This window comes from Lissotriton helveticus, chromosome 11 (genome assembly GCF_964261635.1).
Source record: "Lissotriton helveticus chromosome 11, aLisHel1.1, whole genome shotgun sequence".
Taxonomy (NCBI): Eukaryota; Metazoa; Chordata; class Amphibia; order Caudata; family Salamandridae; genus Lissotriton; species Lissotriton helveticus.
The window spans coordinates 589,029,371-589,056,426 of record NC_136072.1 but is presented as its reverse complement, the minus strand read 5'-3'; the positions used below and the strand labels follow the sequence as shown (position 1 = coordinate 589,056,426).

General features: G+C 45.4%; 1 protein-coding gene across 2 annotated transcripts in view; it reads right to left on the bottom strand.

The window, feature by feature from the left end:
- Positions 1-19,825, bottom strand: part of POLR3D (RNA polymerase III subunit D) — a 200,826-nt gene extending 181,001 nt beyond the window's left edge. The window contains exon 1 of one of the 2 annotated variants that reach the window (XM_078666377.1): positions 19,756-19,825. The gene's annotated coding sequence lies outside the window, so the exon portion shown is untranslated. Of the gene's footprint in view, positions 1-18,769; positions 18,791-19,755 lie in introns of those variants that run through there. The other variant, XM_078666376.1, reaches the window with a different exon arrangement.
- Positions 19,826-27,056: the final 7,231 nt, after the last annotated feature.

Genomic DNA, 27,056 nt, shown 5'->3' with positions numbered 1-27,056 from the left:
TGATATGCTGTGCTGTGTTTTGCTGTGTTTTGCTGTGTTGTGCTGTGCTTTGCTGTGCTTTGCTGTGTTTTGCTGTGCTGTGTTTTGCTGTGCTGTGTTTTGCTGTGCTGTGCTGTGCTTTGCTGTGTTTTGCTGTGTTGTGCTGTCCTGTGCTGTGTTTTGCTGTGCTGTGTTGTGCTGTGTTTTGCTGTGCTGTGTTTTGCTGTGCTGTGTTTTGCTGTGCTGTGCTTTGCTGTGCTGTGTTTTGATATGCTGTGCTGTGTTTTGCTGTGCTGTGTTTTGCTGTTGTGCTGTGCTGTGTTTTGCTGTGCTGTGCTGTGTTTTGCTGTGCTGTGTTGTGTTGTGCTGTGTTTTGCTGTGCTGTGCTGTGTTTTGCTGTGCTGTGTTTTGCTGTGTTTTGCTGTGCTGTCCTGTGCTGTGTTTTGCTGTGCTGTGTTGTGTTGTGCTGTGCTGTGTTTTGCTGTGCTGTGTTTTGCTGTGCTGTGTTTTGCTGTCCTGTGCTGTGTTTTGCTGTGCTGTCCTGTCCTGTGCTTTGCTGTGCTGTGTTGTGTTGTGTTTTGCTGTGCTGTGTTGTGCTGTGCTTTGCTGTGCTTTGCTGTGCTGTGCTGTGTTGTGTTTTGCTGTGCTGTGCTTTGCTTTGCTGTGCTGTGCTTTGCTGTGCTGTGTTGTGTTTTGCTGTGCTGTGTTGTGTTTTGCTGTGCTGTGCTTTGCTGTGCTGTGTTTTGCTGTGCTGTGCTGTGTTGTGTTTTGCTGTGCTGTGCTGTGCTTTGCTGTGCTGTGCTGTGTTGTGTTTTGCTGTGCTGTGCTGTGCTGTGTTTTGCTGCGCTGTGTTGTGTTTTGCTGTGCTGTGCTTTGCTGTGCTGTGTTGTGTTTTGCTGTGCTGTGCTGTGTTGTGTTTTGCTGTGCTGTGTTGTGTTTTGCTGTGCTGTGTTGTGTTTTGCTGTGCTGTGCTTTGCTGTGCTGTGTTGTGTTTTGCTGTGCTGTGTTGTGTTGTGTTTTGCGGTGCTGGTAAGGGTATGTGAGGGTGTGTGTGAGGGGGTGTGAAGGTGAGGGTGTGAGGGTGAGGAGGTGTGTGAGGGTGAGGAGGTGTGTGAGGGGTGAGGGGGTGAGGGCGTGAGGGTGAGTGTCTCCAATGAATGTCACTGCTTCGCCTTCTTTGAAAATGTTCAGTGCTGCAAATAGAGCATGCCGCCCTAATTATCACAGCATGAGGCCCCAAAGTGATCATTATCACAGCATGCAGAGAGCCGCCCCAAGCTGCTGGAGCACTCAACTGCACATTAATTATAGTTGAGTGCTCCAGCAGCCTGGGGCGCCTGTTGACATGCTGTGATAAGTGGGTCTCATGCTGTGATAATTGTTGCGGTGCCTGAGGAAGTGGAGACTCCTGCTGGGATACTTGTTCTTGTGGCGCCTCAGGAAGTAGTTTCATGCTGGGATAATTGGTCTGGCGGGCTTGCAGCGCCTGACGTCCAACAAACGTGCACAAGCTGCTCAACCTTGAAGCGCGTTCACAGACCTGGGTCGGCTCGTACCCAGGTCTGTATCGGGCTCGTTCACAGCTGTTACTCCCTTGACAGGGAGGAAGGTGACTATAGTCTCGCTGGCGGGAGCGCTTCGCGCTCCAACGCCAGCTCGACCTAAAAAACGGCTTCGAACATGATAATTAAGAAGCGTGTGAGCTTGTGAATAAAGCGGTAGATAATGCAGTGAATAAAACCGTGTTGTTTCTATTGATATGTGCCCCGACTGGTATCGGATCCAAATATTAAGATGTAAATCGTTGGGAAAGTGCTCGGTATCAGTCATGAAGCAATTTTAAAGGCGAACAGTGAATCGGGTGAAGACCGAAAACCGTGCTCAAAAGGCGGAGGAACCGGGTGAAAGAAAAATATAGTGCATGATCGGTGGAAATAAAAATAAAAATTGGTGCAAATGGCGTGTTCTTACCATGATCAAAATCTTGGTATGCTCTAGCGCCGAGGTTCTGGGAAAGTCGTCCAGTAGCGCCATTACGTTTTAGCGTCTGTATATGTAAAAATCGAAGACGGATAAAAGTCACGTGATGCGGGTGGAGATAAGCGCCATCTTGCAGTGGGGGAAAAAGTCCCGTAATTAACTCGGGAATATATGTGTAGACATCGAACAGTGTACACTCAGAAGATATAGGATATGACTAACTATGTAACATTGTGGAATAAGGAAATTGTGGGGTTGACAGTGTCAAGACAATGTGAATTAAACTATTAGAACGGTATGTGCGGTCATGTGAAAATTGTAACAGGGAAAAGATTTGTAGCAGAAAAAATTGTAACAGAAAAAAATTGTAACAGGAAAAGATATTATGTAATTAGAATACAGACATTCAGTTCAACAATAATCTGACAGTGGGTCAATAAATGAATTAAAGATAGCAAGAGAATTCCAATCGATCATTGAGTCCATTGGGTTTCATGGACTCCAGTCTATAAATCCATTTGTTCTCTTTATGTAACAGGACTTTATTAATATGTTGGCCTTCAGCCTTAGTGATTGTTTCCAAAATGATAAATTGTAATTGTGAAATGTTAGGTCTTCTTTCGTGGAAATAGACTGCTACGGTGGATTTTACATTTTTGGTCCTGATGTTGCTTTTATGCTCGGATAGTCTAGTTTGAATTTTTCTTGTGGTTTTCCCTACTTAGACTAGTCCACACGGGCACTTCAACATGTGAACTACATTCACACTGTCACAGGTTGCTCTTTCTTTTACTCTGATGGGGGTACCTCTCATTGGGTGCATGATTGTGTTTCCTTTGATTATCGAATGACAGTTGTTACAATTATGGCAAGGTAAAGTTCCTTTGTATTCAGATGTTTGAGGTTCATCCAAAGGTTTCAATATTTCTTGAATGTTTTTGCTCCTGGTGTAAGCAAATATATATTTGTTTTGAAAAATACCTTTCAAATCCGGTTCGTTTGTCAGAATTTGCCAGTGTTTGAGTATGGATTGTTTGTAGTGTCCACTTTTAGATGAGTATTTGGAAACCACTACCACGCGTGATTCTTTTGGTTTAACAAAAGGCTGTAACAATTCAGTTCTTGTTTTCGAAGTGCACTTGATTTTTGCTTCTTGTAACACTTTAAGGGGATATCTTCTTTCTTGAAACCGGTGTATCATGTTGTCTATTTGAATCTGTGATTCAGGGCTCTCAGAAACAATCCTTTTAACTCTGTAAAGTTGTGAGAGTGGTAGATGATTTTTAAGAGGTAACTGATGGAAACTTCTGTAATGAAGAAGGTTATTACGGTCTGTGGATTTTTTGTAAAGAGTAGTTTCTATCTTGTTCTTTTTAATGTTCAATAGTACATCAAGATAGGGTATGGATTTGTTATCCACTTGATATGTGAATTGTATACGATCGTTGATCATATTCAACTGGTCTAGTGCTTGAATCAAGGTTGTATGGGGACCAAACCAAAGTACGAAACTGTCATCGATGTAGCATAAGAAAATCTTTGCATGTTTCTTCCAATTTTCTAGACTCAAAATGTTGTTTGTCTCAAATGTATTCAGGAAGATATTCGCATAGCATGGGGCAGCGGAATTGCCCATCGATGTACCTGTGAGCTGTAGATAGTGTTCATCTTTCCATTCAAAATAACTCTGATATAGAGTGAAGGTTAATAGTTCCATAAGGAATATTTGAAAGTTCTGATCAAGTTGTGAGCATAACAGTGTTTCTTCAATTGCTTCGATACCTAATTTATGTGGAATGGAGGTATAAAGTGATTTCACGTCTTTGGTACTCATCCATACTTCTTCGTTTTCAGGCAATGTGATCTGTTCAATTTTAGTCAGGAAAGCTGTAGTGTCTTTTACGTAAGTTTGAGTTTTTATCACAAAATCTTGTAAGCGTGCGTCTAGAAATTTACCTATTGGTTCATGAATGCTCCCTCTTGTATTAACTATAGGACGGAATGGTGGTAGTCTTTGATCCTTGTGAATTTTAGGAAGCATATAGATTTTTGGAGTTTTTGGATATTCTTTGGTAAGGAACTTTTTTGTTTTATCCGAAATGATTCCTTGGTCAAATGCTTTTATGAGAATATGTGAGAGTTGTTCTTGGAATTTTTTTGTGGGATTGTATCCCAACTGGATGTATATCTCCTTGTCATTAACATGAACATTTACTTGAGATGTGTAAAAGCTTGAGTCCATGAGTACAAGGGATCCCCCTTTGTCTGCCCTCTGGCAGATGATGTTTGGATTTTGTGATATTCTTTTTAGTACGTTTAGTTCTTTTTTAGATAGATTTTGAAATTTGATGCATTTCCTAAAATCTAATTTGTTAATGTCATTGCTCACTAAGGTTTCAAAAGTATCCAAAGTTTTATGACTTATTGGTGCCTGATAGTTGCTCTTACTTCTTAGATGTTTTAATTGTTGATCTGTTTCTTTCACGAAAGAAGACATAACATTTCGCAATTACAATTTATCATTTTGGAAACAATCACTAAGACTGAAGGCCAATATATTAATAAAGTCCTGTTACATAAATAGAACAAATGGATTTATAGACTGGAGGCCATGAAGCCCAATGGACTCAATGATCGATTGGAATTCTCTTGCTATCTTTAATTCATTTATTGACTCACTGTCAGATTATTGTTGAACTGAATGTCTGTATTTTAATTACATAATATCTTTTCCTGTTACAATTTTTTTGTTACAATTTTTTCTGCTACAAATGTTTTCCCTGTTACAATTTTCACATGACCGCACCTACCGTTCTAATAGTGTAATTCACATTGTCTTGACACTGTCAACATCACAATTTCCTTAATCCACAATGTTACACAGTTAGTCATATCCTATATCTTCCGAGTGTACACTGTTTGATGTCTACACATATATTCCCGAGTTCATTACGGGACTTTTTCACCCACTGCAAGATGGCGCTTATCTCCACCCGCATCACGTGACCTTTATCCGTCTTCGATTTTTATATATACAGACGTCAAAACGTAATGGCGCTACTGGACGACTTTCCCAGAACCTCGGCGCTAGAGCATACCAAGATTTTGATCATGGTAAGAACACGCCAGTCGCACAAATTTGTATTTTTATTTCCACCGATCATGCACCATATTTTTCTTTCACCCGGTTCCTCCGCCTTTTGAGCACGGTTTTCGGTCTTCACCCGATTCACTGTTTGCATTTAAAATTGCTTCACGACTGATAGAACCGAGCACTTTCCCAATGATTTACATCTTAATATTTGGGTCCGATACCAGTCGGGGCACATATCAATAGAAACAACACTGTTTTATTCACTGCATTATCTACCGCTTTATACACAAGCTCACACACTTCTTAATTATCATGTTCAAAGCTGTTTTTTCACTCTTACTTTTACGAGAGATTGCACTTGAGAACAGTACTTTTCAGCTTGTTTGTATGCACAAAATCTTTTTCAAAGAACCACTTATGACAAACAATATATGTTGGAAGTTATGTTTTGCTAGTTTTATTTGGTATACATCAGATGGCGTCCTCACACATACAATTTTTCACTCTTATTAGATTCCCCTGATGAAGTGTCCATGAGACACGAAATGCATTGGGATCATTAGAAAAATCTATGAGTCAAGCCTGAATGCAATGAAAAATGTTCTGTAATATGTGATTTACAACATATGCAGCAAGAATAATAAATAAATTTGAAGATCATCTTTTGGAACAAACTGATTTTCTGAATTTTCTTTTTCAACACGTATGGATATTTGAGATTTACAATAATAAATCGCAGTTTAGCGAATTCTTAAGCAGCGCCCGGAGGGACGAACTCTAAGATTAGACGACGCCTATTTTGAAATTCTTTTGATCACACTTTATGGTCTACAAAGTGATACCTCCGTGGCACGCTACAAAGTTTGAACCTTTTTCACTAACAAAATAAAACGCTTGTGCGCAATCAAACCAAGTGACCTGTGAGTTATATCCTAATAATGCCATTAGAGGACATGGTGCAAGCTAAGCGCCCATCATAGCTGGGATATGTTCAAACACTGTCACCCAGTAAGCATGTACGACTGACTATGTCCAGGCGAGGTGTGCAAAGTCAGCTCCCACATCGCAGCACTTGGTACAGGCATCAGATCTAGTGTGGTTGAACTTAGCAATATCCGATGGCTATAGGTAATATTGTTGTATACATTTAAAGTGTAGTAATTTGTGGAGTTGACAGAAATGTGTTGCGTCTGTGTGCAACAATATGCCCACATTTTGTCTGTTATTTCTACCCTGAGCTCTGTCGCCCAAACCTCTTGCGTGGTAGTGTTGGGGTTCAGTTCGAGACAAGATCGATATATTCTGGAAATAATACATCCACCCTCTGTAGTCGATAAAGTCAGAGTCAGTGGGGCAAAATCATCAGGAGGGAGGAGGTAGGAAGGGAGGAACGCTGCCTCCTGAAAATAAATTGGTCCATATATGGTATGTCCCTGTTACATGGTCCCTCCAAAAGGGGTGCAACATTCCCATACTGGAACAAGTCCCCTATAGTACAAAAATCATATCTGCAAAGGTTGTGTTGAACTAGTTTCTCCCTAGTGAGTGGGAGCCAAGGGTTGTCATGCAGCAGGATGATGTTAGAATGGAGGGGGCCACCTCCCAAAATGCGGCGCATACGGCTCCATGACCAACAGATAGTAGACACCATTTGTATGCCCTTATCATCGAGTGGGATTCCCTTGGGTATGATCGGGATGTGTGTGATACCGTCGAGAAGCGCTCGTTCAGGGAGTAGATAGGCTATTTGAGCGTCAGGATGGTACCATCGGTTTGTGTAATGGCACTGAGCTGCCAAATAATATAAATGCAGGTTGGGGACACCCAGGCCGCCGCACTCATAAGGGAGTGTAAGCGTATCCCAAAGGATACGGGGCGAGTACCTGCCCATATAAATCGCAAAGGGTTCCCCGTAGTGTAGTGAAAAAGTGCTTTGTTAGGGAATAGGGGTATTTGTGTAGAGGTATAGAAAGCGAGGCAGGATGACCATTTTTATTATGGCAACTCATCCAGCTATTGATAAGTGGAGTTTTATCCAGTGCTCCACCTGTGTATTAAGATCCGTCAATGCCAGTACATAATTTCGTTGTAAAACCTGCTCCTTTTCTCTATGGATGTGGATGCTCAAATATTTGGTTCCATCCGGTGCCCATTTAAGGGAGATCCCAGCCGGGGGAAGGAGCGTTGCGTCTGTTAACGGGAACAGCTCTGATTTGGCCCAATTTATACGTAGGCTTGAGAAGTCACTGAATCTGGCTATCTCCTGCATAGATGGGGGGAGATTGAGGTGAGGTTTGTGGATGAATAGTAAAATGTTGTCTGAATAAAGTGAAATTAGTAGCGACCAATGAGTGAGCTGGAACCTGCGGTGTAAGTGGTGCTCCTGCATCGCCCGGACCAGGGGATCCATTGCCATTATAAATAAAAGGGGGGATAGTGGGCAAGCATTGGCAAGTACCACGCCGAATCTGGAATAGCTGTTCACTCAAATGTGAGCCTTCGGTTTGGAATTTAGTAACAATTAATGATATGAACTTGGAGGGATACCCAGTTTGCAGAGCACAGCCTGAAGAAAAGGCCACTCGAGGAAGTCGAAGGCCGTCTCTGCGTCAAGCAGAGCCACTGCGACAGGGACGATGGCGGAGATTTTATTGAGTACGGCAAAAACTGTACGGACCGGTGTGGAACAAACCCATATTGTGCCGAAGATATGAGTTGCTCCATTAGCATGGTATGTTGAGAGTGCCTCTGGGTCATGGGATACCCGAGAAGAGTACAATTTCTGGTAATAAGTACAGAGCGTGGCCATGATACGTTCTGTGCCCGTAACCGACTCTCTATTCTCTGCTCAGAGTTCTGCGACATAGTTGACCGATCTGTTAGGGCGTAGAATGCGAGCAAGGGTGTGACCAGGTCGCTCGCCGTCGCCATAGTGACGAGCTTGGGTGTGTTTGCTCATGTACGCAGTTTCCCGTTCTGGCAACTCACGATATTCGGCAAGCAATTTTGTCCATCGAGACAGTCTAGGTGCTCGATCAGTCTCCTCGCCACGCTCCAGCTCCTACAGTTTCACTTCAATCTGGATTAATTGTGTGCTGATATCTCAGAGAATAGCCACCTGCCTGGAAATACACACCCCTCTGATGAATGTCTTAAAGACTTCCCAAAGGGTCGCCTGTGAAGACACAGTTCCAGCATTTTTCTCAAAATATTTGAGAATAGACCCATAAAGCTCCCTTCGGAATACATGGTCACTAAGCGAATAGCTGTTAAAATGCCAGCTGAACTTGAGGCCACATCCATATGGCATACGAAGCTTCAATAAGAATTGGATTATGATCTGAAAGTGTTCTTGGGAGCACAGTGACCTCGATATCCAAGAGTGGGCAGTAGCCGATATTAGCCAATAATCTAATCGGGCCGAGCCAGAATGGGCCGCCAAATAGAAGGGTACTCACAACCCTGCACTAGGGTACTCACTACCCTACAACTCTGTACTAGGGAACTCACAACCCTACAAAGCTGTACTCGGTTACTCCCCACCCTACAACTCTGCACTAAGGTACTCACCACCCTACAACTGTGTACTAGGGTACTTACAAACCAGCACATGGATACTCACCATCCTCCACCACTGTACTAGGGTACTCACCACCCTACAACTCTGCACTAGTGTACTCACCACCCTACAACTCTGTAATAGGATACTCACCACCGTACAACTCAATACTAGGGTACTCACCGCCCTACAAGTCTGTACTAGGGTACTCACAACCCTACAATGCTATACTAGGGTACTCACCACCGTACAACTCTGTACTAGGGCACTCACACCTCACAACTCTGCACTATGCAATCCCAGCAAACAGCACGTCAGTATATTCAAACCCACATTTAGCATAAACGTAGGCAAGGCAAACAGAAAAGCATACCCCCATACATCACCATATAAAGTAAGCAATGTACATGCACACTAAACATAAGACTAGCACACAATAACATGAACAGAAAACTGCTTATGACATGAAATGAACATTGCAGAATAATGACCACAGAAATGTAAATAAACAAATAAAACACCATCAGCAAACTAGGGATGGCATGGATAGGCATTCACCCAAAAAATAAAACAAATATTTCAAGTTCCCCTCATGAGCGATTCCTCACCCGACATTCCTTTACAATCCCCTGAAACAGGAGAGACAACATGGCATTACCATAACTTTCCACTGTAGAGCATACCAGTCTCAACTTCCCCGAGGCTTGAATTGGCTGAATAGAAATTAAACGAAACTGGTCCGGTCTTACCAACATCCAAATTTAGGAAGGTATGTGTGCTGGCCAACTTCATGGCATTCAGCTGAATAACTTCATATTCAATTTCACTTTACTGTTCACTGAAGGTGAAACCATAATGTCAAACTGTCTGAGATTCCAACGTAGCAAACCATTGATTCCCGGACCTCAATTCAAGATGGCGCCTTCCGTTCGGTGCGATGACATGCAAAGAAAAACCCACAAGTCGGCACTTCAACTTTCTCAGAATGCCTCTGCCTCGCAACAGAGCGCACAAGTCAGTTCACAGAGAACGTAGAAAATGTCATATCATGGACGCGTGCTGCAACCTAAGGACCTGCGCGCCACTGCAAGAAATTGTGCATCAATCCGGTAAGGGGACACACACCTCTTGGCGTTCAACAGTGGCCCAAGGAACATGTGCACCACAGCAGGTGGTTGTAGTAATATGCATATTTCTTTAAGATATGCTAGAATTAGAATTCAAGGTATGTAATGAGAATGTCAATGGAACAACAGTGAATACAAGAATGTTATGATTTTATTCTGCAGCCGTTCCCTACTCAGCTGCTTGTACTTTGTACTTAGCTTCATTAATAAAGCAACTTTTCCTTTAGACCTTTTTTAGGCTTGCGTCTGCACACCCTAGAGAAATGCCCAATTAAGCCACATTCCAAATATTTTGCAGATTTAGAAGGACCTTTCTTGTATGCTGCAGAGTGTGAGTAACTACCACATCTGTAACAAATCAAATTACCATATTTCTTTTCCTCTGTAATATCTGATTTTCTTCTATCAGTACTATCTGACTTTCTTCTATCAGACTTCGCACCTCTGTCACTTTTGTACGTTGACTTTTTTTCAGCGACTTTCTTATGAATTTTTTTATCTTGAGAAAGTGTAGCTTTTGCACAACATTCAGAGAGTTCTGCTTTTTTTACCATCGCAATAATAACTTTTAAACATCCTTCGCCTTCCACCCACAACTTAGCCCGTAAGCTCTTATTCTTAGTATACATGACAACCTGGTCACGAATGAACTCGTCGTGTTGATAAATATTAGAATGCAATGTGAACATTACCGGCGCCATCTTGTCCCACTTAGGCCTCTGCGAGCGCGCAAGCGGCAGCCATTTCAGACACTGTGGCCATTTCGTAACATTGCTGATCGCCTGCACGTCTCCCCGAACTCGCAATCATCCCCCACGCGGTGGCAGCCCCCAAGCACACATGCTAGTCTTAAAGCATCCTCAGCGCGACCCTGCCCCGGAGCCACTTCCCGTGCCGAGCCCACATGCCCTTTCATCCCTTGCGCACGAACAGGCCCTTCGATAGTCTCCTCCCCTGCACCTGGCTGTTCGATCTGATCCCAGGCCATAACCAACCCCTGCGGATACAGTTTATTGCTCCCGTACAGTAGGATCTCGCCTCCCATCAAAGGAGCCGGAATTAATCAATGCCACAACCCCATGAGATCCGACCGATTGCGCGTATTTAGGCTCTTGCCGGAATGCCCAGCTGCGCGATAGCAATCACCTACTGAGACCGGGGTGGGGTACAGTACTGTTGATATGTGTGGGAACGGGCATGAAGCGGGGATTCCAAAGATGGTTTACAATACATCAAAGTAATGTCAGGAATGTGTTACACTGCAATAAAGAGTTAAAATGTATATAAAAGGCCAGGCCACAGAGATGCAGTTAGAGCACCTCGAGACGACACCCAGCTTGTCTGCCTGATGTGTTTTCCTTCGAACAAATAAATCCGTTTCCTGCTTTCCAATTTCCACCGCCCGCCTCTTTATTTGATAACTACCGAGTGAATTAGAGGCGACTAACGCCAAGCAGTGCTTGAGGATATCTGGGGAAAATCTGCTTATTCATCAATTGGCGTCCCAACGCAGGGCCCATCAGCGACACGTGGGTCCAGTGAGAGAGGTCCTAACGACGGAGTGAACGACTGCAACGATCAGGAAGAGCTCCTGCCCGATAGACCCTCGTCTGGCAGCCGATCATCCGACCTTCACTGGTTCTGAACGGACCTCTCTCGAGTGATCAGCGGTCCTGACTGGGATCCCACAGGAGTGCCGCGGCAATAATGGAGAATAGAGGACGATCGGGCGCTGGAAGTGGAAGACGAGAAACAGTCCATACAGTCCGGGTAAGGTCGTGCAGCACGACTGTTTTTGATTGATTGATTGATTGTTTGTTTGGAAAATACTAGTATTACTTATATTTATTGGTTCGTTTAGCCTTCGTTGCTACTCGGCATATTGGTCCTCTTTGAGATATTATCTGTTTGCAAACAACGAAGAATAGAAATATTCTGTCTAGTCTTTGCAGGTAGTGAAGGATAGGTAGTGCGGACCTTTGTCCACCATTATTTGAGATCTTCACTTGTCCGATATACGTCATGCCTATCTTCTCCCCACTGATTGGTAATTGGTTCAACCCGGACCGTTTATTAGAGGTAGATCATCCAGCTCCACTGGAAGGCACCCCTAATAAGGACATGTATGTTAGATATGGACTAGTCGCCGTAGCTTACAGTAAACTATGGCATAAAAATACTAAGAAAGATCGAGAAAGTCAGTGGCCACTGATAGGATCTTTTGACCTGGCTAAAATAGAAGCGCTAGAGATAGCCCTTCGCAAAAATAAAACCACGCCAAGCATGCTTGATAGTCTCGGCATGTAGCGGAAAGAACCAATGCAACGTAAGAAGAGAGACGAAGCAAAGAGGGATAAAGAGCTACGAAAAGCAGCTCACTTAGCTGGTATGACAATAGGATTTGATGGTACGCCCTACACCAACCCTTTGTCCAATCCGATCCCTTTTGACCTCGAAAACAATATCACTGACACGACATTCCTCCTCTCCACCAATACCCCAGACGCCATTATGGGTCTTGACTTGCTGAAGTATTTTCGAGCAACTATTAGGTGCTCGCCCAACGGAGTCCGAGTCATCCTATATGACAACCCTGGCCTACTCAGATCTTGCCCTCCAAGACACATGTACCCCATTACTGACGCAGACATGTCCCTACTTGATACCTTACCATCACACTTATGGGCGAAAGCTGACTCAGACGTAGGACGAATGATGATAGACCCCGTGCATGTGAATGTACGACAGGACGCGACCCTACCGAAAGTACCCCAGTACAAAATATCACCAGAAGGCGAGAAAGCACTAATTGAGATAATACAGTCGCTAGTAGACGCAGGAGTAGTAGAAGTAGTAAGCAACATCTGCAACAGCCCAATTCTACCGATCATCAAAAGGCAAGGAGAGGGAGATGAGAAAGCGTACCGCTTCATTATCGACCTACGAGAGATCAACAAGATAGTTGTGCCACAGTACCCTGTAGTATCTGACATCACCACCATCCTGACCCTGATCCCGTCCACTGCCACCACCTTCACTGTCATCGACCTCAAAAATGCCTTCTTCTCCATACCCATTCACCCAGACAGCCACTACCTCTTCGGATTCACCCTAAGATCCCGCTCGTATAGATTCTGTCGAGCACCCCAGGGGTACACCGAAAGCCCGAGTATCTATAGCCAAGCACTCAAAAGACAGCTAGATGCAGTTCAGTTACCAGACGGAGTGGTGTTGATACAGTATGTCGATGATATCCTTTTAGCAGCCGACACCACTCCACTTGCAATCACAGCCACCATACACTTCCTTGCAGAGAATGGTCACAAAGTTTCCCGAAAGAAGTTGCAGTTTTGTAAATCCCAAGTAACATATCTAGGACACCTCTTATCAAAGGAAGGAAGGAAACTCACACCTGTTAGAATCCAGACTATCCTAGACACTCCCGTCCCTAAGAGCCAGAAGCAAGTCCGTTCTCTGGTAGGCCTCACCTCATTCTGCCAACAGTGGTTGCCGAACTTTAGTCTCATTGTTATGCCCCTACTTTCCCTCCTAGCCAGAGATGTTCCTTTTCCCCTCCCTTGGACCCCTGAATGCCAGACCTCTTTCAAAGAATTGCGAGATGCCCTTTGTTCGGCACCCGTTCTAGGAACCCCAGACTACTCCAAACCATTCTCCCTTTTTACACACGAAAGAGAGGGATGTGCATTGTCTGTCCTGACACAATCGATTGGCCCCAAACAGCGCCTTTGTGTCTATTTCTCAGCCACTCTTGACCCCGTAGCCAGGGCATTACCAGCTTGCCTACGAGCTGTTGCAGCTGCAGCAGTTTCGATATGACAGAGTGAAGGAATTGTGCTTTCCAACCCCCTCACAGTGTTAGTACCCCATACTGTTGACACCCTCCTGAATCAGACCAAGACCCAGCACTTGACTAGTGCACGACTGACCGGATACGAGCTGACCCTATTGGCACCACACATTACTCTGAGACCATGCACCACTCTAAACCCGGCTACATTGTTACCACTGCCTTTAAACGACCCTAATGTAACTCCCCTACATGACTGTTAACCCTCACCGACGAACAAACGAAGAGTAGAGTAGACCTCCGAGACACTGCCTTCCCAGAACCTGACTGAGAACTATGGGTAGATGGCTCGTACATCAAACTCCCCAATGGCACCACCTCAGCCGCATATGCCGTCACCACAGCCCGAACCATTATTGAAACAGCCCGAATTGCCCAGCGATCCGCACAGGCGGCAGAAATGATTGCCCTCACACAAGCATGTATCCTAGCAGCAGGGATGACAGTAAACATTTACACGGACAGCCAGTATGCCTTCGGGGTAGTTCACCATTTTGGGCTCCTATGGAGGGAAAGGGGATTCCTGACCTCACACTGCACACCGATCTTACATGGAGATCTAGTCTCCGCCCTGATCGAAGCAGTCCTCCTCCCCAAACGGCTAGCAGTAATCAAATGCCAAGCACATAAGAAAGTAACGGACATTATAGGACAGGGAAATGCACTAGCTGATGTTACTGCCCGAGCCACAGCTGAAAATAGAACGACGACACGAATGTATGTGACCAGGTCACAAGCAGAGAAATTGACAGACGCTAGGACCACGATAAAAGATATCCAACTGACGAGTACACCACACGAACTGACTGAATGGGCTCGGGTGGGACTAAAGGACGATGAAGACCGCTGGAGGACAAAGGACAAAGACAAATGGCTGTTACCCAATGCATATCTGATCCCCATATTGACCATGCCACACTTACCCGCACACATAGGATCCGCTCCCATGACCGAACTGATTACCAGAGTATGGCTTAATGACAGGATAGCAGATTCAGCAAAACGCCTAGTTCAACAATGTATGGTATGCTTACAACACAATCCAGGGAAAGGGACAGTAGTACCACGGGGAGGGTTTGGGGTCCCTGACCATCCCTTTGAAATCTCCAATAAGATTACATTCAGTTAGAAAGGTGCCATGGTCTAAAATACGTCCTAGTTATTGTGTGCGCATTCAGTAAATGGGTAGAAGCTTACCCCACTCGTGACAATACCGCCACCACTACTGCAAAGGTGTTGTTAAAAGAATTTTCGCTACGGCCTTTGTAGAATTTTATGGAGCGACAATGGCCCCCACTTCGAAGCCGAAGTTATCCAACTCATATTGAAGGGGTTGGGAGTAAAACAAAAGTTCCACGCAGTTTTCCACCACCAATCTGCAGGCCTGGTAGAAAGGCACAACGCCACACTGAAGCTAAAGCTAGCAAAGATAGTCGCCACCACAGGGCTGAAATGGCCTGATGCCCTCCCACTGGTATTGCTATCAATGCGCTCCACCCCAACCAGACACCACTTGACTCCGTACGAGGTTGTCTTTGGCCGGCCAATGAACATTTGGGCCGCGCCGAAGCCAACCTCCATCCATGATGTCCCGGACATCCTAATGTCTGATTATCTGCATAATCTTACCAAAGAACTAACTGTTATCCACCAACAGGTGCAGCAAGCCATACCAGACGCACCCAGGGGCCCCGGACACAACATCAAACCTGGAGAGTATGTCTTAATCCGGAATTTTCAGAGATCGAAGAGTCTGGAACCCAGGTGGACGGGCCCCTGGCAAGTCTTGATCACCACCCGAACTGCGCTTCGAGTGGAAGGGAAGAAAAATTGGCTCCATGCGCACCATTGCAAAAGAATATCTCCGACCCTGGCAATGAACGAAAACGTGGACACCCAAGAAGCGCTCCTGACCAAATACAGAGTTGTTACCCAGAATCAGAGACACTCTAATTGGCAGAATTTCCCGATCCCACTGTGCCATCCAGAAAAAGGTACAACTTGCGATGAAAGGAGAGTGCCTCGGCAAAGCAGACCACTAACTGAGTCACAAAAAAATCTCAGAGCGGTAGCTAACACTACAAAGGCTACCAGGAGAGAGGCCAGACAAAGTATGTGGTCCTGCCAGTCACCGAGCCTCTTGAAGGTGATGGAAGATCCCGGACGACCGAAGACCCACCGCAAAGACCCCAGGACTGCCGAGCTGCATAGCACAAAGACAATTGTACTTTTCATTACATCCCTCATCTGCCTCTTGCTAATGGTCGCAGTTTGGATCATAGAAGAGAGTGCTCCTGCTCACCGGACAATATCACCCACTATGCAGCCCACCACCAAGAAAGAACATTATCTGGTCTCACTATCACCCCATCTCCGAGAAGGACGCAAAGAATTTTGGAACAACTCCTTTGTACAACTGCTGCATCAACACAACCTTGCTGCCAATGCCGCGAACTGTTGGATCTGTGGGCTGCTACCACATGCAACCGAACATTCTATTCCCTTAATCCTTTCACCCTTCTCTGTTCATGGGTCCTGCCTTGCCTGGCTAATGCTCCTGCAAGAGAGCTACAAAGCCAACAATACATCTGATGGAACAATCACACAATTCTACAATGAGTTCTGGCTGAACAAACCTGGAAAAACCTCTGCTCCCTTTTGCCCTCTGACCTCAAACACAACCGTTCAAATGAACATTCCGGAAAAAGAACGAATATAAATGCAAGTGTTCAACAACCCAGCCAGACCCACCTTCTCATATCTACGAAAACGGACTGCTGCAACTCTGACTGTGGCCCTATCTGTGGTGAACGCCTCAGGCCTTGTTTACATTGAGGGCCATGGGACAAAAATAGTGGGCCACAGCTCCTGCCCCATAAAAAGGACTCTGAACACTGCCGATCCCCCTTCATTTGTTGCATCACCAAATATGTACTTTGTCTGCAGTACAAAAGCTTACATCTGGCTCCCAAAAGGCTGGGGGGGCACATGCTACATCGCCTTTGTCCTTCCTCCAACATACGTAGCACCAGCAAGCTATCACAGACAGAAACGCTCAAAAGTCACAGAGCAAGCAGACTCCACCGCATCACAGTTACTCGATGCAGCAAAGGGACTCATCCCCCTGTGGGGCCCGATGGCAAACAGTCGAGCCATCCGACATCTGACCCAAGCAGTCGAAACAGCTTTGAACATCACAGCCGGCATCCTCACTAACAACACAGCTGAGCTTTGCAGAACCGCCTCGTTCTAGATGTGGTACTAGCGGATCGTGGAGGAGCATGCCGCATCATCGGTGCCAGCTGTTGCACCTTCGCCCCAGACTACTCACCTTCCGTCTACAAAGCAATCGAACACCTTCACAACTGACATCAGAGATCCATCAGGAACAAGAAGGTTGGACACTTGGAAGCTGGTTTTGGAACATTTTGAAAGACTGGGGCTGGAAACTGTTGATAATAATATTGGTGCTAGTTTTTGTAATATGTGGTTGCTGCCTGGGGATACAATGCATACCGCCCTTATGCTCTCTTCGATATACCCTAAGACTTTGGACACTAAATTTGAAAATATGAAAGCATTGAACTTCGTCAGGGCAAGAAATATGTGGGGTGAAAGCGTCACTAGTATGTTCTTGAAATCCAGTGAACGTCACTCAGTATGGTCAGCAAACCGTAAAGCAAAGCTCTGCTTTACGGTTTGCTGACACGCAGTGACCATCGTTTCAGGCTTATCATGGAGGCCCACGCGTCATCAGAGTGACCATACTGAGTGACGTTCACTGGATTTCAAGAACGTACTAGTGACGCTTTCACCCCACATATCTCTTGCCCTGACGAAGTTCCTTTCATGAACGAAACGCGTTGGCTGATGCATTTTTCTATGCATTTGGATTTGCCAAAATAAAGATTGTATCTACGAAGAAACTGATTGAGCTTCGTTATTAACGTTATATTACCCTGGGAGTGCACCGCTCCATTGTTCTCACAGTTCTGTTTCCCGGCCAGGCGGGTTGCATCCTTCAACGGCGGGTGCAGGAGCTGACTGTGCACACCATTCACCAACTGACACTCATATCAATTACTGGGGAACATACAGAGGTTAGTGCGGCACTTGGAGTCCGCCGTTGGTTCTCTGTTTGCACTTGTTAATGTACCTAGGAGAAATATACTCAGTCAAAATAAATATCGTAATGTAATGTTTCCTGACGGGCGAAATTCAAAAATACCACTGGTTTACTTACAATCACCTGTAACGCCTTTGTCCTTTCAACACGGAGCAGCATTAAACTTCGAAGGTAATACACAACAAAACTACAATCAAAATGGCCCCTGTGCGTGAAGAGAAACGTAATTGCGTGTTAAAGCGTAGTCCTCTTTCCTTGTTTATGGCGGAATTACGGAGGTGACTTTTGACGCACAGCCAAGGGAGAATGATGACGAGCCAAAGTGCTTCGACGCTGCGGACGATCAGCGTGATATTTGAAAGTTGCTTAATGCCATTGGGTCTTCTAGCCAGTAAGTGTATAAATATAAGAAAAGATATACACATACTAAATTGCCACCAGCAGTACGAAAGCAGTCCCAAATCGCCGTCTTCTCCTTTCTAGTGCACAGGATAAAAGCGTAGACGCTCACGATCCGCAATAAAGAAACATGCAATCGTCTCAGGGTCGTCCTGCTTACTTCCTGTAAATTGTAAATCCGTCATCCGTTAGGAGAAACGCGCAGAATCTCTTTTACTTAGGATGGGTGCCCGCTCGTCGCCAAATTAAGTGTAGTAAATCACACTTAATACAGGATATTGAATAGTTGCTTCAATTAAGAAGCTAAGTACAAAGTACATGCAGCTGAGTAGGGAACCGCTGTAGAATGAAATCATAACATTCTTGTATTCACTGTTGTTCCATAGACATTCTCATTACATATCTTAAATTCTAATTCTAGCATATCTTAAAGAGATATGCATATTACTACAGTGGTCTTGCAGCCCATTCACGTGCTGCCCACAACAGTAACGGTACCACCACACGGCCCATACAAATGCCGCCCAATGGTGCCAGCAATGGCCTACCCAGCAGCAACTGAACAAAGCAGAAGCAAAATATAGCTTATCAGTTATATACAGCTGTTCTCAAAATAAATGTCCAAAGTCACCCGTACCTGTCAGTTTTAATTGAACAATCCACACAATCTTTAACTCTTGATGCTGCCGTCCATGCACTGACAGTATCCTTAAAAACACAGTGTTGCTAGGAATTCTTAAAACACTGTAGGGGGTCTTCATCCAGAAGAATGATAGATCATGTAATAAACAGGTGCACACAGTTGAGAAAACTTGTTGGTATCAGTAAATAAACTTGATTAATCCCAATAAGGTCTAAAGCCCAAGGCTGCAGGCTGTCCTGGTGAAGAGGGACACTGGTGGGGATGACCAGGGTGTTGCTTTACATTCAAGCTTGAAGTTCCTTAGTTCCAGTTTCTTCAGTAGGTCCCTTACATTACATACTCCACAACACGTAGATTCTACGTTCAAATCGTCGCCAAAATGTTGTAATACAAAATCCATTAGCTGAGGTGTGTATTCTATAGATGGTTTATTTAAGCTTAGTTACAAGGTAAGTTCCAGGTAAATAGGTAGATGACAACAGATAGCCCCACCAAGAGCAGGCTCCCTGATGCTCAGCCTGCACTCTCCAACTGACACTCAGCACATCAACAGGCACCCATACATTCTATGACATCACCAAGCATTCAGCATTCCATTAATCACCAAGCATTCCAGCACTCATCGTGGCTGAGCAGTAGGAAAGATGTAGCTACGGATAAAGAATGGCAATAGTTAGGTCACAACAGCTACAGTTATGCATTCACTGAGGCGCAGAGAAAGACTTCATTGAAAGAGCTTACTAAAAATATAATTAGGCAGAATTAAATGTAACTTTTACACAAAGTATCAAATTGCTTTCCGATATGGGCAGCTAATACTACACTTGAACACGTAAATACGTGACACCCACTGTACATTTGAAAATCAGAAAATATATAACATGTGCTGAAACTTGCCACAAAAAAGCTGTAAAAAAGTGACCCTCCGGCAAATTACAGACACCTGGTTATCCTACCTAAAGCTCGTGTCCCTTGCTTACCTTTTAATGCAGCTCACTTGTCGGTGAATTTTAGCGTTTCCGGGTCGGATAACAGCCAATCCAACTGATGAATATATATTTTGTGTCCTCTAGGAGTACTGCTAGTGTAGAAGATACTCTTGGATTGGAGCGATGTGGCTCCCTCTGCCAATCCTAGGGCGCCGCACTTTAATTCCGACGTGATGATTGGTTGAGTGTTCGCACGTGCTTCAGTCCGAGCTCTGCTCTGACGATTGGCGGAGGTTTTCCAGTATGGAGCAAAATAGGTTGTTGTTAGACCTATAAGTGCATTAGTTACGGACCGTGGTCTGCTCTGATTTTAAGGGGAAGGGGGGTTGACATTAACATGGCTGGACCTGGATACGTGACCCCAGTTGCGACCGGTTTGCTCTCGACAGCAGGCTTTCTTCTTGCCGAATAAGTGCTCTCATTGATGAGTATCAGGCCACGCCAATGACTATCGTTCGGGGTTCGGCGGAGGCAGAATACTGGGTTGATTTATCAAATCCAGGTGTTTTGTTTAGATTTGCGGTCTTCTGCTACTTTTAAGTGACTGTGAGACATGTCCGATTGCATGTCAAACATTTTTGTTTGCAGTTGTCTTTCCATTCAAAAAGAAATTGGAAAACTTTACATGAGCACCATTTGCGTTACACAAACGCTATATTCAATTTTAACAAGGCAACATCGTCTTTACGTTCCTCCTCCTAGACATTGCAGACATTCTTCAAATTGTAATGGCTGTGACGAGGACGAGTAAGACTAAGAGTAAAGAAGGTTACCAGTAATTCTATTTCAGGACAGGAGGCTCCGATTATGCTTTCTCATTTCTTTAATGAAATGCTCAGCAGCCAATAAATATAAACAAAAAAACTACATTTCCCATGAACACCAGGGAGTAACCATAGAGTACAGTGTATAAAAGGTCACAACATTAGTCTGTCTTCCTCTTTCTTTGCTGCTCCGCAGCCAGTTAAGTGCATTATATTTACTACTCTTGACTTTGTACTGCTTATTGGCTTTGTGCATATTTTGCTTACTGTTGGCTTTGTGCTCTGCCTTTGCGCATTGTGTCGCGCGTCTGGGGCTCTGTCTCCGTTGTTTTCTTCGCGCGTTTACCGCTGTCAGCGTGTTATTTTTCTTTATTGCCGGAGCGTGTGCCTCACCTCCGTTTTCCGTTGCCGAGAGCTTCCTGGCTGCTCGCGCAATACTAGTGGAGCGGGAGCAGGGGTTCCGTTTGGTTTGGAGCGCGAGCGCTCTTCAGCGGTTTTCAGTGGCAGGCGACAGTCGCGCATGCGCGCTGTCCCATTTCCGGTTGATTTCACCTCAGCTGGTTGAGTGACGGCGTTTGTTGACGTCTTGCCCACGGCCTGTCGTTGGAATTAACCCCGTCAGACACCGAGGTCTTTTGAGGGCTTTGGTTGTTTTTCCTGGCATAGGCTCTGCCTAGAGTGTTTGTTTTGTGCAGGCTTTGACTCCCTCCACGCTCTATTCATTAGCATGTCAGGTTTGTTCCTGCTTCTAAGCCTGCTTTGGGGTCTCCACACTCCCCCTTGACTTGTGTTGTTTCCAACACTCCATACTTTTTCTAGTCGTCTTGTGGGCATTTAATCTCTACCTTGGTGTAGAATGGCTGACTATTTTGATGACGCTGAAGACGACTATTATTATGCTGATGAGGAGGAAGGCTCCTTGGAACAGGATTTGGTTTAACAGTTAGATAAGGGTGTTCAACAGTCCGTTAACAAAGCACTCGTGCGTGCTATTAATCCTTTGAAGCGTCACCTAAATCTTTATGCACAACAGCAGGGCTGGTTGCCTGCTTCCAAGAAAACAGCGAAATCGCCTGTTAACCCTCACAAGTCTGACTTTCAACGTCTGGCGAAGAGTTTGGCATCTGCGCCTTCCACGACCACTTGTCTTCACGATGCTGATTCGGACAACGCACAGTCTTCCGCATCTTCAGACCATGTTTCTCCCCCTCCTAAAAAACGGGTCTGTAAGGAACATTTTGTAGACGCTCCCGAGCGTCCTCCGGTGCTCACTTTCGAGCCTGCAGACATCATTCTTCCGAACTCTTCCTCATGGATGCCTTCTCCGGCTGTAGCGGCCTACATTGAAGGGCATATCCGCCAGCCTTTTGAGGCTTCGGTTCGCGCCCGGTTGCGCTCTGAGTGCCCGAGACCTGCTTTGTCTGCCCATTTGGCTGAGACACCAGACGTTGACCCCATGATGGTCACATATTTGAAAAAATATGCAAAGGACCCGAAGAAGGGCCTTGATAGATCTTGGCGGTCTTGTCAAGATAAGATGTTAGACCTGCTTGGTCCTCTCACTAAGATTTTAGATCTAGGTTACAGAGCGCAAGAAGCATCTGCCCTTGTGAATCCAAAGGAGTTGATCGAGTGGGCGCAACGGGCAATCTGCCAGTTGGGAAATGCCAACTGTGCAATGTCTGCAGAACGTCGCAGGTCCATCCTGTTGAAGCTTGACCCTAGACTTTCTGAATTGGCCACTTCAGAATCGGGCCCTGAGGCGGACGGCCTCTTGTTTGGTCAGCCATTTCTTAAAGAACTCACGCGTTTTGTTTCCACCTTCAGTGGCATAGACAAGGCGCAGGCTTCATTGCGGCGAGCCATGCGTCCGGTTTTTGGAAAGGCCGGTCGAGGTAGGGGACGCTCGTTCGGCCGTGGTTCTGCCAATCAGTCCCAGAGAGGCAATTCCTCTCAACACAGGGGATCTTACGACACCGGTTATTCAACGAGAGCCAACTTCTATCCTTCAAGAAAAGGAAAAGGCCAGTACGGCAAAGGACGTTCCGGTGGTCAGCAGGGACACTACCAGGATACCCACTCTGCAGGTGAGCCTGATTCGTGCATGCGATGTGATGTTGGGGGGTCGCATTCAGTTTTTCCTGCAGAATTGGCGCATGCTCTCCAGCGATGCATGGGTGCTACAAACTGTTCAAGGGTTCAGAATCGAATTCTATCACCCGATGCATCAGACTCGTCCTCCTCCTTGTTTACATTTTTCCCTTCAGGATCAGGTTTGTCTCTCCGAGGAGATAGACTCTCTCCTCAAAAAAGGGGCGGTTATTCCAACCACCCGTCATCCGAAAGGTTTTGCCAGCTCAGTCTTTCTGGTCGAGAAAAAAGGGGGCGGCTCTCGCCTAGTTCTCAACCTGAAGGACTTCAACGGTGGGGTAGTCTATCGGCATTTCAAGATGGAGGGCATCCATCTCTTGCGAGATCTCCTTCGAGAGAGGGATTGGATGGTCCGTCTGGATCTCAAGGATGCGTACCTCTCAGTTCCGATTTACAAACCGCATCGCCGTTTTCTTCAGTTTCTCTGGCAGGGAGTCTGGTACGAGTATCAGGTTCTCCCGTTCGGTCTTTCGTCGGCACCATGGTGCTTCACGAAGCTGTTGCGACCGGTGGTGGAGCACCTTCGGTCTCAGGGTGTCAGGTTAATTATTTATCTGGACGATATTCTCCTTCTGGCGGATTGTCCACTCAAACTTCTTCAGCATCTGGAATTGTCCATCGCTCTTTTACAGTCTCTGGGTTTTCTGATCAATGTTCAGAAATCGGTTTTGGTTCCAGCCCAGCATATCGATTTCCTGGGCTTCCGGATCGACTCGGTGGCTTGTCAACTTCTCTTGCCCAACCAAAAAATGCGTTATATCAAGAGAGAGTTGACATCTGTTATTTCCAGACCGACTGTGTCATTGAGGTCGTTGGCACGAGTGGTAGGTCTGCTGGCGTCGTCCATTCAGGCGATATTTCCGGGCCCTCTGCATTACAGGGCAATGCAGCGACTGAAAATTCTTCATCTCCGGAAAGGCCTCGGATATTCCGATCAGATTCCTCTTACGGAGGAGGTCCGTTGGGAGATGCAGTGGTGGTTGGACCACATGGAGGCCTGGAATGGTCGAGCCCTCTTCGGGGTGTCCCCCGGATCTAGTGATAGAGTCCGATGCCAGTCGATGGGGTTGGGGAGCCCGTTGCGGCTCGGTCTCGACCGGGGGTCGTTGGTCCCCTCAAGAATCGACCCTGCATATCAACTGTCTGGAACTCCTGGCGGGTTCCTTTGCGATCAAATGTTTTTCCCCTCTGCAGACAAGTTGTTGTGTCCTTCTCCGGATGGACAACATATCAGCGGTCCGTTATGTGAACAAACTGGGCGGGACCAGGTCCAAAGTCCTGGCGGAGATCGCCAAAGACTTTTGGCACTTCTGTCTGCAGAAGAAGATCACTGTTATTGCGGAGTACCTTCCGGGATGCCACAATCAGATAGCGGACTGGCACTCCAGACATCTCCGAGATTACAGCGATTGGAGGCTGCACCCTCGGGTCTTCCGTGCTCTCCATCGGCATTGGGGTCCTTGTCAGCTAGATCTCTTTGCCTCTCGCCTCAATGCGCAACTTCCGCGCTTTTACAGTTGGAGGCCGGACCCTCAGGCTCTGGCCACGGATGCCTTTCTCCAGCAGTGGCCATCGACTCTTTGCTATGCCTTCCCACCATTTCTGATGATTCCCAGAGTATTGGCTTACTCCAAACGATTTCAGACGGATCTGATTCTGATTGCCCCTCTTTGGAGGGCTCAAGTGTGGTTTCCGGTCCTTCTCGAAATGTGTTCGGCTCCACCGTTTCTCCTTCCTCCGTTGTGGAACCTCCTGTTGGACCCCCTCGGGGATCCTCATCCCCTGATCCTCTCAGGCTCCCTGCACCTTCTCGCGTGGAGGATCTCGGGGATCGCTGGTCGCTCCCGGGCCTTTCAAGCGACGCTTCCAAGTTCCTTAGTGAAGCATGGGCTCCCAATACTCACAAACGGTATAAAGGGTCTTGGAAACGTTGGTGCGATTGGTGTGCACAACGACAGGTTGATCCCGTTTCAGCAGATATCAGTTTGATTGTTAATTTCTTGGCCTCCTTAGCCACCTCGGGTCTTGCTTATTCGACTGTCAATGGTTTCCGTTCGGCCATCTCGGCGGGTCATGCCCACATTGATGGGAAACCCGCGGGTGAACATCCTTTTGTTTCCAGGTTACTTAAGGGGGTTCGTTTTGCAAAACCTCCCACTCCTAAGTACGTTACCTTATGGGATGTTTCGGTTGTCCTCAGATTCTTGGAGGCCTGGCCTTCCAATTCTTTCTTGTCTCGCAAGCAATTATCGGCAAAACTGACAATGTTGCTATGTTTGGTCTCATGTAAGCTCGTGTCAGACGTACACGCTTTAGATCTTGCGGGTCGCAGTTTTACTCCTGAAGGAGTTTCTTTTCGTCTCTCCAGACGTACTAAATCTAATACTTCTTCTATTTCTTATCCATCTTTTCCTTCTCACCCCAACCTTTGTGTGGTTCAATGCCTGAAGGATTATGAGGTGAGTACCACTTCTTTGCGCTCAGACATGCAGGGTCAGCTGCTGATTGCTTTGCAAAAGCCTTTTCGCCCTGTCTCTCCAGCTACCTTGGCGCGCTGGGTACGGTGGCTTATGTCTGAAGCAGGAATTGATGTTTCTGTGTTTGGCGCGCATTCTGCTCGTGGAGCGATGGCATCCAAAGCTTATTCTATGGGTGTTACTTTGTTTGATATCATGAAGGCTGCAGATTGGTCATCTGCTTCTGTATTTAAAACGTTTTATTTTAAACCAATTGATAGTGTTGCTTCTGTGGTGGTGGATCAGCTTTAAAAAAGCATAATCGGAGCCTCCTGTCCTGAAATAGAATTCAAAATTTGCAAACATTCGTGACAAGAATTTTCAATTCTATTAAGGACTAGGAGGCGAGGATTATCCCACCCGTGTTTCATATTTGTATGCTAATGTATTATGACTGTATACATGCGATTACAAATATTTCATTCATTGTTCTCCCTCCCTACCTTGCTGTACAGTATTGGTTCTTTGGATATTATGGCTCCGTATCTTTTTTCCAGGTTCAGACCAGAAGTGATGCTGTTTGTTCCTTGGCGAATTCTGTTTCTCCTCCCGTTTTCTGGGCCCATGGTTCTTCGGCTGCCTACTTCAGGATCCTCTGGATGACAGCTGCCTGTTTGGAATTGTTGTTCCTTTTGTATTTGGGATTTTACTTTAACTTGGACATATTTCCACAAAGAAAGAGGAAGACAGACTAATGTTGTGACCTTTTATACACTGTACTCTATGGTTACTCCCTGGTGTTCATGGGAAATGTAGTTTTTTTGTTTATATTTATTGGCTGCTGAGCATTTCATTAAAGAAATGAGAAAGCATAATCCTCGCCTCCTAGTCCTTAATAGAATTGAAAATTCTTGTCACGAATGTTTGCAAATTTTGAAATAATCAGGACATTCATTTTAGATAGGCACGGGGAGATTAAGTGATTAAGATTTATAGAATGACTGATGGACTTCATTCCTCTCCGTGCTCAAACACGGGTCTTATTCTGAACGACCTTCGAACCTCTGAGGGCTTTCACTATTATTGACATAGAGAAGGAGTATGTCTACACTGGTTAATGGTGCATATTGTTCTAAAATGAAAGGAAGAATAATTGATCAAGTCCTGGCCCACTCAATTTCTTTTATTATCAATGAATTTAATTTTAGAATTGAAAAGCTCAGTTCCGCAACCGTGGTGTGGTCTGTGTAATAATAAATACCAAAATAAAAGTAGTTAGAGATAAAAGTATTTGAATAATATGTTGACGTTGAAACAAGCGTTGGCAAATCGAATAGGTCTTGCCTTTGGTACCTATTGGCTCTACAAATGCATTTTGGTGATGCTGTACAGCATTACTGGAAATCAAAATACTTTTGCAGATGCTGTGCTGCATTCGCAAAATAAAAATTAGTAATGACACTACTAGGGCCATCATCATTTAGTAGGCGCATGCATGCATGTTGATGTATACTCGTTCATTAGTCACCACACATGTATGTAGCTACTGAATAGCATTTTTTTATGTACCATTTAAAGATGGTGGGCACCACTTGCCACAGTGAATACAAATACATTTTCAATTGCACTAAAGTATATTTCAGAAGAGGATCTCTACTGGGCTCTCTCAAAAATGTAAACAACATACATTTTTTAAGAACAATGAGGCATGTGTGTGCAACAGGGACATTGGGTAGGCGGATTTATTTGACAAAGCAAAGCCAGACAGTGAGATAAAGGATGGGAAAAAGCACACCAGCAAGGGAGCAACACAGCATGGGGTGTGATTTGAAAGGGGGAAGGAAACACACTAGGGAATGAGAACACAGGGCCAGGGCTGTTGGGGTGGGGAGGGAGAGGCACACAAGGGAGAGAGATGGAA